Here is an 11,269-nt window from a genome sequence, read left to right on the forward strand (position 1 = left end):
TGCAGGGCATGTTGTGATGTGATATGGTCAAGACATGATGCTATATTTTATTGTATGAGATGATCATGTTTTGTAACCGAAGTTATCGGCAACTGGCAGGAGCCATATGGTTGTCGCTTTATTGTATGAAATGCAAACGCCCTATAATTGCTTTACTTTATCACTAAGCGGTAGCGATAGTCGTAGAAGCAATAGATGGCGTAACGACAACGATGCTACGATGGAGATCAAGGTGTCACGCCGGTGACGATGGTGATCACGACGGTGCTTCGAAGATGGAGATCACAAGCACAAGATGATGATGGCCATATCATATCACTTATATTGATTGCATGTGATGTTTATCCTTTATGCATCTTATCTTGCTTTGGTTGACAGTAGCATTTTAAGATGATCTCTCACTAATTATCAAGAAGTGTTCTCCCTGAGTATGCACCGTTGCGAAAGTTCTTCGTGCTGAGACACCACGTGATGATCGGGTGTGATAGGCTCTACGTTCAAATACAACGGGTGCAAAACAGTTGCACACGCGGACTACTCAGGTTATACTTGACGAGCCTAGCATATACAGATATGGCCTCGGAACACGGGGACCGAAAGGTCGAGCGTGAATCATATAGTAGATATGATCAACATAGAGATGTTCACCATTAAAACTACTCCATCTCACGTGATGATCGGACATGGTTTAGTTGATTTGGATCACGTAATCACTTAGATGACTAGAGAGATGTCTGTCTAAGTGGGAGTTCTTTAGTAATATGATTAATTGAACTTAAATTTATCATGAACTTAGTACCTGATAGTATTTTGCTTGTCTATGTTTGTTTGTAGATAGATGGCTCGTGCTATTGTTCCGTTGAATTTTAATGCGTTCCTTGAGAAAGCAAAGTTGAAAGATGATGGTAGCAATTACACGGACTAGGTCCGTAACCTGAGGATTATCCTCATTGCTGCATAGAAGAGTTACGTCCTGGAAGCACCGCTGGGTGCCAGGCCTGCTGCTGATGCAACTGACGACGTTAAGAACGTCTGGCAGAGCAAAGCTGATGACTACTCTATAGTTCAGTGTGCCATGCTTTACGGCTTAGAACCGGGTCTTCAACGACGTTTTGAACGTCATGGGGCATATGAGATGTTCCAGGAGTTGAAGTTAATATTTCAAGCAAATGCCCGGATTGAGAGATATGAAGTCTCCAATAAGTTCTACAGCTGCAAGATGGAGGAGAACAGTTCTGTCAGTGAGCATATACTCAAAATGTCTGGGTATAATAATCACTTGATTCAACCGGGAGTTAATCTTCCGGATGATAGCGTCATTGACAGAATTCTCCAATCACTGCCACCAAGCTACAAGAGCTTTGTGATGAACTATAATATGCAAGGGATGAACAAGACTATTCCCGAGCTCTTCGCGATGCTGAAAGGCGCGGAGGTAGAAATCAAAAAGGAGCATCAAGTGTTGATGGTCAACAAGACCACTGGTTTCAAGAAAAGGGGCAAAGGGAAGAAGAAGGGGAACTTCAAAAGGAACGGCAAACAAGTTGCTGCTCAAGTGAAGAAACCCAAGTCTGGACCTAAGCCTGAAACTGAGTGCTTCTACTGCAAGCAGACTGGACACTGGAAGCGGAACTGCCCCAAGTATTTGGCGGATAAGAAGGATGGCAAAGTGAACAAAGGTATATGTGATATACATGTTATTAATGTGTACCTTACTAATGCTCGCAGTAGCACCTGGGTATTTGATACTGGTTCTGTTGCTAACATTTGCAACTCGAAACAGGGACTACGGATTAAGCGAAGATTAGCTAAGGACGAGGTGACGATGCGCGTGGGAAATGGTTCCAAAGTCGATGTGATCGCGGTCGGCACGCTACCTCTACATCTACCATCGGGATTAGTTTTAGACCTGAATAATTGTTATTTGGTGCCTGCGTTGAGCATGAACATTATATCTGGATCTTGTTTGATGCGAGACGGTTATTCATTTAAATCAGAGAATAATGGTTGTTCTATTTATATGAGTAATATCTTTTATGGTCATGCACCCTTGAAGAGTGGTCTATTTTTATTAAATCTCGATAGTAGTGATACAGATATTCATAATGTTGAATCCAAAAGATGCAGAGTTGATAATGATAGTGCAACATATTTGTGGCACTGCCGTTTAGGTCATATCGGTGTAAAACGCATGAAGAAACTCCATACTGATGGACTTCTGGAATCACTTGATTATGAATCACTTGGTACTTGCGAACCGTGCCTCATGGGCAAGATGACCAAAACACCGTTCTCCGGATCTATGGAGAGAGCAACAGATTTGTTGGAAATCATACATACAGATGTATGTGGTCCGATGAATGTTGAGGCTCGTGGCGGATATCGTTATTTCCTCACCTTCACAGATGATTTGAGCAGATATGGGTATATCTACTTGATGAAGCACAAGTCTGAAACATTTGAAAAGTTCAAAGAATTTCAGAGTGAAGTAGAAAATCATCGTAACAAGAAAAATAAAGTTTCTACGATCTGATCGTGGAGGAGAATATTTGAGTTACGAGTTTGGTTTACATTTGAAACAATGTGGAATAGTTTCGCAACTCACGCCACCTGGAACACCACAGCGAAATGGTGTGTCCGAACGTCGTAATCGTACTTTACTTGATATGGTGCGATCTATGATGTCTCTTATCGATTTACCGCTATCGTTTTGGGGTTATGCTTTAGAGACGGCCGCATTCACGTTAAATAGGGCACCATCAAAATCCGTTGAGACGACGCCTTATGAACTGTGGTTTGGCAAGAAACCAAAGTTGTCGTTTCTCAAAGTTTGGGGCTGCGATGCTTATGTGAAGAAACTTCAACCAGATAAGCTCGAACCCAAATCGGAGAAATGTGTCTTCATAGGATACCCAAAGGAGACAATTGGGTACACCTTCTATCACAGATCTGAAGGCAAGATTTTCGTTGCTAAAATCGGATCCTTTCTAGAGAAGGAGTTTCTCTCAAAGAAGTGAGTGGGAGGAAAGTAGAACTTGATGAGATAACTGTATCTACTCCCTTATTGGAAAGTAGTTCATCACAAGAACCGGTTCCTGTGACAACTACACCAATTAGTGAGGAAGCTAATGATATTGATCATGAAACTTCACATCAAGTTTCTACTGAACCTCGTAGGTCTACCAGAGTAAGATCCGCACCAGAGTGGTACGGAAATCCTATTCTGGAAGTCATGTTACTAGACCATGATGAACCTACGAACTATGAGGAAGCGATGATGAGCCCAGATTCCGCAAAATGGCTAGAGGCCATGAAATCTGAGATAGGATCCATGTATGAAAACAAAGTATGGACTTTGGTTGACTTGCCCGATGATCGGCAAGCCATTGAGAATAAATGGATCTTTAAGAAGAAGACTGACGCTGATGGTAATGTTACTGTCTACAAAGCTCGACTTGTTGCAAAAGGTTTTCGACAAGTTCAAGGGGTTGACTACGATGAGACTTTCTCACCCGTAGCGATGCTTAAGTTTGTCCGAATCATGTTGGCTATTGCTGCATTTCATGATTATGAAATTTGGCAAATGGATGTCAAGACTGCATTCTTGAATGGATTTCTAGAAGAAGAGTTGTATATGATGCAACCTGAAGGTTTTGTTGATCCAAAAGGTGCTGACAAAGTGTGCAAGCTCCAACGTTCCATTTATGGACTGGTGCAAGCATCTCGGAGTTGGAATAAACGTTTTGATAGTGTGATCAAAGCATATGGCTTTATACAGACTTTTGGAGAAGCCTGTATTTACAAGAAAGTGAGTGGGAGCTCTGTAGCATTTCTAGTTTTATATGTTGATGACATATTATTAATTGGAAATGATATAGAATTTCTGGATAGCATAAAGGGATACTTGAATAAAAGTTTTTCTATGAAAGACCTCGGTGAAGCTGCTTACATATTGGGCATCAAGATCTATAGAGATAGATCAAGACGCTTAATAGGACTTTCACAAAGTACATACCTTGACAAAATTTTGAAAAAGTTCAAAATGGATCAGGCAAAGAAAGGATTCTTGCCTGTGCTACAAGGTGTGAAGTTGAGTCAAACTCAATGCCCGACCACAGCCGAAGATAGAGAGAAAATGAAAGATGTTCCCTATGCTTCAGCCATAGGCTCTATCATGTATGTAATGCTGTGTACCAGACCTGACGTATGCTTAGCAATAAGCTTGGCAGGTAGGTACCAAAGTAATCCAGGAGTGGATCACTGGACAGCGGTCAAGAACATCCTGAAATACCTGAAAAGGACTAAGGATATGTTTCTCGTATATGGAGGTGACAAAGAGCTAGTCGTAAATGGTTACGTCGATGCAAGCTTTGACACTGATTCGGACGATTCTAAATCGCAGACCGGATACGTGTTTTTATTAAACGGTGGAGCTGTAAGTTGGTGCAGTTCTAAACAAAGCATCATGGCAGGATCTACATGTGAAGCGGAGTACATAGCTGCTTCTGAAGCAGCAAATGAAGGAGTCTGGATGAAGGAGTTCATTTCCGATCTAGGTGCCATACCTAGTGCATCAGGACCAATGAAGATCTTCTGTGACAATACTGGTGCAATTGCCTTGGCAAAGGAATCCAGATTTCACAAGAGGACCAAGCACATCAAGAGACGCTTCAATTCCATTCGGGACCAAGTCCAAGTGGGAGACATAGAGATTTGCAAGATACATACGGATCTGAATGTTGCAGAACCGTTGACTAAGCCTCTCTCACGAGCAAAACATGATCAGCACCAAGACTCCATGGGTGTTAGAATCATTACTATGTAATCTAGATTATTGACTCTAGTGCAAGTGGGAGACTGAAGGAAATATGCCCTAGAGGCAATAATAAAGTTATTATTTATTTCCTCATATCATGATAAATGTTTATTATTCATGCTAGAATTGTATTAACCGGAAACATGATACATGTGTGAATACATAGACAAACATATAGTCACTAGTATGCCTCTACTTGACTAGCTCATTAATCAAAGATGATTATGTTTCCTAACCATTGACATGTGTTGTCATTTGATTAATGGGATCACATCATTAGGAGAATGAGGTGATTGACATGACCCATCCCGTTAGCTTAGCACTTGATCGTTTAGTATTCTGCTATTGCTTCCTTCATGACTTATACATGTTCTTGTAACTATGAGAATTGTGTAACTCCCGTTTACCAGAGGAACACTTTGGGTACTACCAAACGTCACAACGTAACTGGGTGATTATAAAGGAGTACTACAGGTGTCTCCGAAGGTACATGTTGAGTTAGCATAATTCGAGATTAGGTTTTGTCACTCCGATTGTCGGAGAGGTATCTCTGGGTCCTCTCGGCAATGCTCATCACCTAAGCCTTGCAAGCATGTAACTAATGAGTTAGTTATAAGATGAAGTATTACAGAACGAGTAAAGAGACATGTCGATAACGAGATTGAACTAGGTATTGGATACCGACGATCGAATCTCGGACAAGTAACATACCGATGACAAAGGGAACAACGTATGTTGTTATGCGGTTTGACCGATAAAGATCTTCGTAGAATATGTAGGAACCAATATGGGCATCCAGGTCCCGCTATTGGTTATTGACCAGAGATGTGTCTCAGTCATGTCTACATCGTTCTCGAACCGTAGGGTCCGCACGCTTAAGGTTTCGATGACAGTTATATTATGAGTTTATGTATTTTGATGTACCGAAGGTTGTTCGGAGTCCCGGATATGATTACGGACATGACGAGGAGTCTCGAAATGGTCGAGACATAAAGATTGATATATTAGACGGATATATTTGGACACCGGAAAGGTTCCGGAGAAGTTTGGAGCCCCGGAAGGTTACCGGAACCCCCCGGGAGGTATATGGGCCTTATTGGGCCCATGTAGGAGGAAGAGAGAAGGAGCAAGGGAAGGGGGCGCGCCCCCCAAGCCCAATCCGAATTGGGGAGGGGGGCCGGCCCCCCTTTCCTTTCTCCTTCCCCCTCTTCCTATTACTACTACTAGTACTACTTCCTAATACTAGTACTCTTTCCTTCCCCCTCCAAATAAGATAAGGAAAAGAGAGGGAAACCTACTTGGAGTAGGTTTCCCCCTCCTCATGGCGTGCCCCCCTAGGGCCGGCCACCTCCTCCCTCCCTCCTTTATATACGGGGGTAGGGGGGCACCCTAGAACACACAAGTTGATCATTGATCGTTCCTTAGCCGTGTGCGGTGCCCCCCTCCACGATATTACACCTCGGTCATATTGTAGCGGTGCTTAGGCGAAGCCCTGCAACAGGAGAACATCAAGATCGTCACCACGCCGTCGTGCTGACGGAACTCCCCCTCGGCGCCTCTGCTGGATCGGAGATCGAGGGTGCGTCATCGAGCTGTACGCGTGTCAAGAACTCGGAGGTGCCGGAGTAATGGTACTTGGATCGGTTGAACCGGAGGACGTACGACTACTTCCTCTACGTTGCGTCAACGCTTCCGCTTCGGTCTACGAGGGTACGTAGACAACACTCTCCCCTCGTTGCTATATCATCACCATGATCTTGCGTGTGCGTAGGAATTTTTTTGAAATTACTACGTTCCCCAACATGGATGCCAACTATATAATAAAAAAGTGGAGATCATTGTGTATATGAATTAGTTCTATAGGCTTGAAAGTCATTGGGAATTGTTTTATGACAAAGTGGTATAGGTACATGAGTAATTTGGTCCCCTCATCCTCCACGGCTTTTGGAGTACCTCGGCGTCAATATTCAAATTTGTTGTTATGATATGACCGACCTTACTCCAAAACAATGCTCGATTAGGCATACTTAGGATTTTCATACTTGAATATGACCAAGCTTACTCCAAATCAATGCTCGATTAGGCATACTTAGGATTTTCATATAATCCAGCCCTGCGGATTTTCATATTTAGCTAAGTTGTTCGTGATGTGAATTGCTATTACTCGTGTACATGTGGGTGCAATACATGTTAACATACTAAAGTTGAGTAATTGATTTATGAGTCTCTTTTTTTGTTGCTATATTCTAGATTATAAAAGAGCAGCTTTAACTACCGCTATTCATGATACTAGATGGTACAACATGCTCCACTACGCTCGGATATAAGTGCATCTAAAATACATGCGCTCAACTTCAAAAGAAATATAAACAAATTGGTTGGACAAAAAGATAAAACACAACGAAGATGTGAATCCCAACCCACAAAAGACCAAATTTACTCGCACCATAGCTGCAAGTTTCACTTTAAGCAGTACCATCTCTTTCCGTCCTTCATCCCGTATCCCATGTATAGTAAAAGAACACAACCTTGTTAACGACCAAACTGAAACATCCTTCCTATTATTTGTGGTAATTCTAGACATAAAACTCTTAGTTGTGAACTATGCATGAAATTTAGATATATTTTTTCTTCAAAGTAGCTGAGCACCACGATTTCACCACAAGCAATATTGCCAACCATAGAGAAGAGAGCAATCATGTGTATTATTTATAACATAAAATATAATACTACAATAAATTATTATCCTAAATCTTATGCTCATGCATTATCAAACTGATGCTTTGAACTCTGGAATGACAATGGTGTCCATGCCATCTACTAATCCATTCACCACCAGTCACATGTTTTTTGTGATGTCGCATTATCTTTGAGGTGGAGTTGAATCATTTGATTCAATGGACATAACTAAAAATGTGCGAGTTCAACTCGTAGTAAAAAAACAAAAACTATAGAAAGTGTTTAAGAACCAATTCCAACTAGTAGATACTATTATCCATGTCTACAAGATGCTAATCAAATATATGTCACATGAACGCATTATCCATCATGGCATCTACTTACTTATGATGCACCCGTCCTATAACTCAATGGATGATTATGCTAATGTACACACATAAGGGACATTTGCAAACAAAGATACATAGAACATCCATATTGAATGTCTTTATTAACGTATATACCATACTCCTCACCTCATTTTCCTTTACCCCGACTATCACCTAGAGTTTCCACTAGGGTTAATGATGATGGCTAGGGAGCCACTTTGGTGTTGTTAAGGTCGAGCTTGACCAATTAATCAACTCCAAAGTTTGAGGCTGGTTTCATCAATTTAGACCAAGAAAAAAAATGCACAATAGTCGCCAATGTTATTACAGGATCAGAACAAATCACTGATATCATCAATTTCGCTTAACACCCTAAATTCAAAAGGAGTTTTTTTCCTCTGAAAATTAGTACTTGAATACTAGCTTCCATGAACTTTATGTTGTAAGTAATTGAAAAATGCTATGATCGTACACATCCTTGTGAAAACAAATAGGTACATTTGAATATCTTACGGTTCACTGTTTAAGTTGAACAAAAATTCCAGGGATAGCTTGATGTGCATTGATAACTTTTTCCTAATAACGTTTCTCTAAAATGAGAAGAAAGTTTTTTGAATATAGGTTGCTAATGTAGTCAACTGAAATCAACCATCTACTTTGGTAGCCCATTTGACATCTTCCTCAATCTTCTCCGTCAACGCAATTTGCACATTTGCTATTTTTGTGAACTCAATCTGAACATGTCATCATCTTATAGGGAAACTAAAAATATATAGTTTGTTGAACTACATTGACGCCCTCCAACCTGCCATGGTGAAGCCCAACAACATACAAAAGGTAAGGCACCCAGAGGGCATGAGGGCATTGAACCACTGGATTTTATCAGCGATCAAGGAGGAGTTGGTTCGGAGAATGTGTGTGGATGGCGGCTGCCGGATGTGCATTGGATCAAACTTATCCTTGATGTACCTTTTTTCTCCGCTACAAGTCAAGCTATTGTGGATTTTATAGCTCATGATCATTTAGGGGTAGTGGTCTTCTCAACATGGAGCCAACTGGAGTGGTGCCACGATGTGGAGGAGATAAATCTCTACCCTATCTTGTAGGTGTTCATGCATGTGTCGACTTCATCCAAGTTCGTGGCGGTGGTGGTGGGCGACTATTTAGGCATCGTGGCAGCCCTATGTCCACCAACAGAGGATCGTTCAAGATGTCGTGGGATTTGCCAAGGGATAAAGGCGTGTCTAAGGTAGATCGTGAACTTTAAAAGTCATCGGCAAGTCCCATGTGGGAGCAATGTTGTCAGATATGACCTTGCTGCTCATCCCAAGCAGTGTGTTCAAGTGAGGTGTGGCACTCACAAGTTACCCCGGCAATTTTTTTCGTCCATTTATTTTTCTTTTTTCTTTGCATATGAGTTGTAAGAACTTTATGATTCGTTAACCCTAAAAAGGAAAAAATAGCAAATAATTCATACTAACTCTACTTAGAAAACATGCTTTCTATAAAGTGTGGCCTCAAACTATATCCATGGTTATTTTTTTTATTTTTTTATTTCTCAGTCATCTGAGAAATAACTATTTCTAAGTCACCATAAAGAACCACCCGATCTAACAATTGAGATATGCGTAGAAAATGCTCATGAGAGAGAGAGAGTTGAGAGAGAGAGAGAGAGTTGAGCACAACATTTATATTTTTGCATAAGGGTGAGGCGAAGCTCATGTGAAAAAATGCCACAATAGCAACATTGTTTAGAGCATTAAATGAAAAAAGAAATAAAATGAAAAAAGAAATAAAATGTGAACATCGCGCATAGGCCCAAGACCGAGCTAGCACGAATGCATCACACAATCATACATTTTTTAACAACAAGGTTTAGCTATTCTTATAGTCGAATCGAGATGATACAACCATAAAAGAGTATAACTTGATCCATGTTGAAGATACAAACGGCCAAATCACATAAATTATATAACTCAGATGGAAACACTGACACAATGAGTTCCCACAAGATGCACAAGTGGTCATCGTGTCATGGAACATAACCGGTGCCATTTTCACCAGCAGAGTTCACCCCTTGTTAGAAATCTATTTTTAGTGTAACATATTTCCGTTATACGCTTGTCATCTCACCTCTTGAAGGCCACTTTTGTTGAACAGGAACCAATGTGGCAAAGGAGCAAAGATATGTAAATTCGAGACTCATTGTCGTTCAGATTATCAAGCAAGTAGTTGCCTTATCAAACAATTAATTTGCATTTCTTCAATAAAATATTAAATTCTAATTATTTTTAACCCCTCCGAGGCTACACCCGAAACACGTAAAGATATCCAACACACAAATTACCACTACTTACAAGACTGGATAAAAAAATTGACGCACCCGCAACCTTGATTTTCCATAAGTTTGTTTCTAAGTCGTGCATGGCAATATAACTCAAGATCTTATTTAGGAGGTTAAGACAGATTTTGAGACGGAGATAACATAAGTTTGTTTTTAGTTAGCAATTATTATTATGTTGGCGATTAGATTCTTAAGAGGATGTCAGTCTTTTGTGTAAAAGAGACATCATGTAGTGATCCATAATTAATCCGTGAATTAGTTCAAAGACACAAATTAAAGCTTCGGAGTCTACAATCACGCCAGAACTAGGCCCTCATGGCAGCTAAATGAGGATGAGTGCCAATCCCCCGTGGCAAGATCTTTACGAATTTTAGCACATGGCATTCGACGTGCAATTGTATCAAATGCATGTGAGCCACAAGTACGACACATGAGAACACATGATTCTTCCATAAAGGAGAAGATAGCAAATCAGAATCGACTATAGTAGTTGTATTTGCTGAAGAAGCAGGTATCCAGTCAAGTTAGTAAATGCAGTGCACTGGATCATTTTCACGACAACAATGTTCAACATATAAGCAATGCCCTTTCGAAGCCTAATCTAGCAATGGTGAATGCAGACCGTCCATATACCCAGAGAGTAGATATTGTGTTGTATATAGGCTTGAGAGGCACCGGAAATCATTTTATAGCCAAGCAGCGAGTCTATGCGACAGAATACGTCAATTCAACATTATTAACTGGATCCAGATGAGCACCACGTGCAAACTTGCCATGTCAACCAGCACGACCATGTACCAAGGGACGCCATGTCACTCTAGAATGGTAGCAGTGCCATGCAATCCAACCCCCAGCTTGAGCACCAAAAGTTTGCATAGATGTTACTATCAACGCTACTGCTGCCCCAGAGTTGCTCGTGGTGTACATTTGTGATCACCTAGGTGCTGGATGCTCTCAATCAGATTTGGCATACATGAGTTGAGCAGGAGTTTCATGAGTATCTTTGTTAGTCTATCTATGTTCTTCATCGCTAATGGCAAGGGAATCTTCAACATCTAGTCC

Source organism: Triticum aestivum, chromosome 7A (assembly GCF_018294505.1).
Source record: "Triticum aestivum cultivar Chinese Spring chromosome 7A, IWGSC CS RefSeq v2.1, whole genome shotgun sequence".
Taxonomy (NCBI): domain Eukaryota; kingdom Viridiplantae; phylum Streptophyta; class Magnoliopsida; order Poales; family Poaceae; genus Triticum; species Triticum aestivum.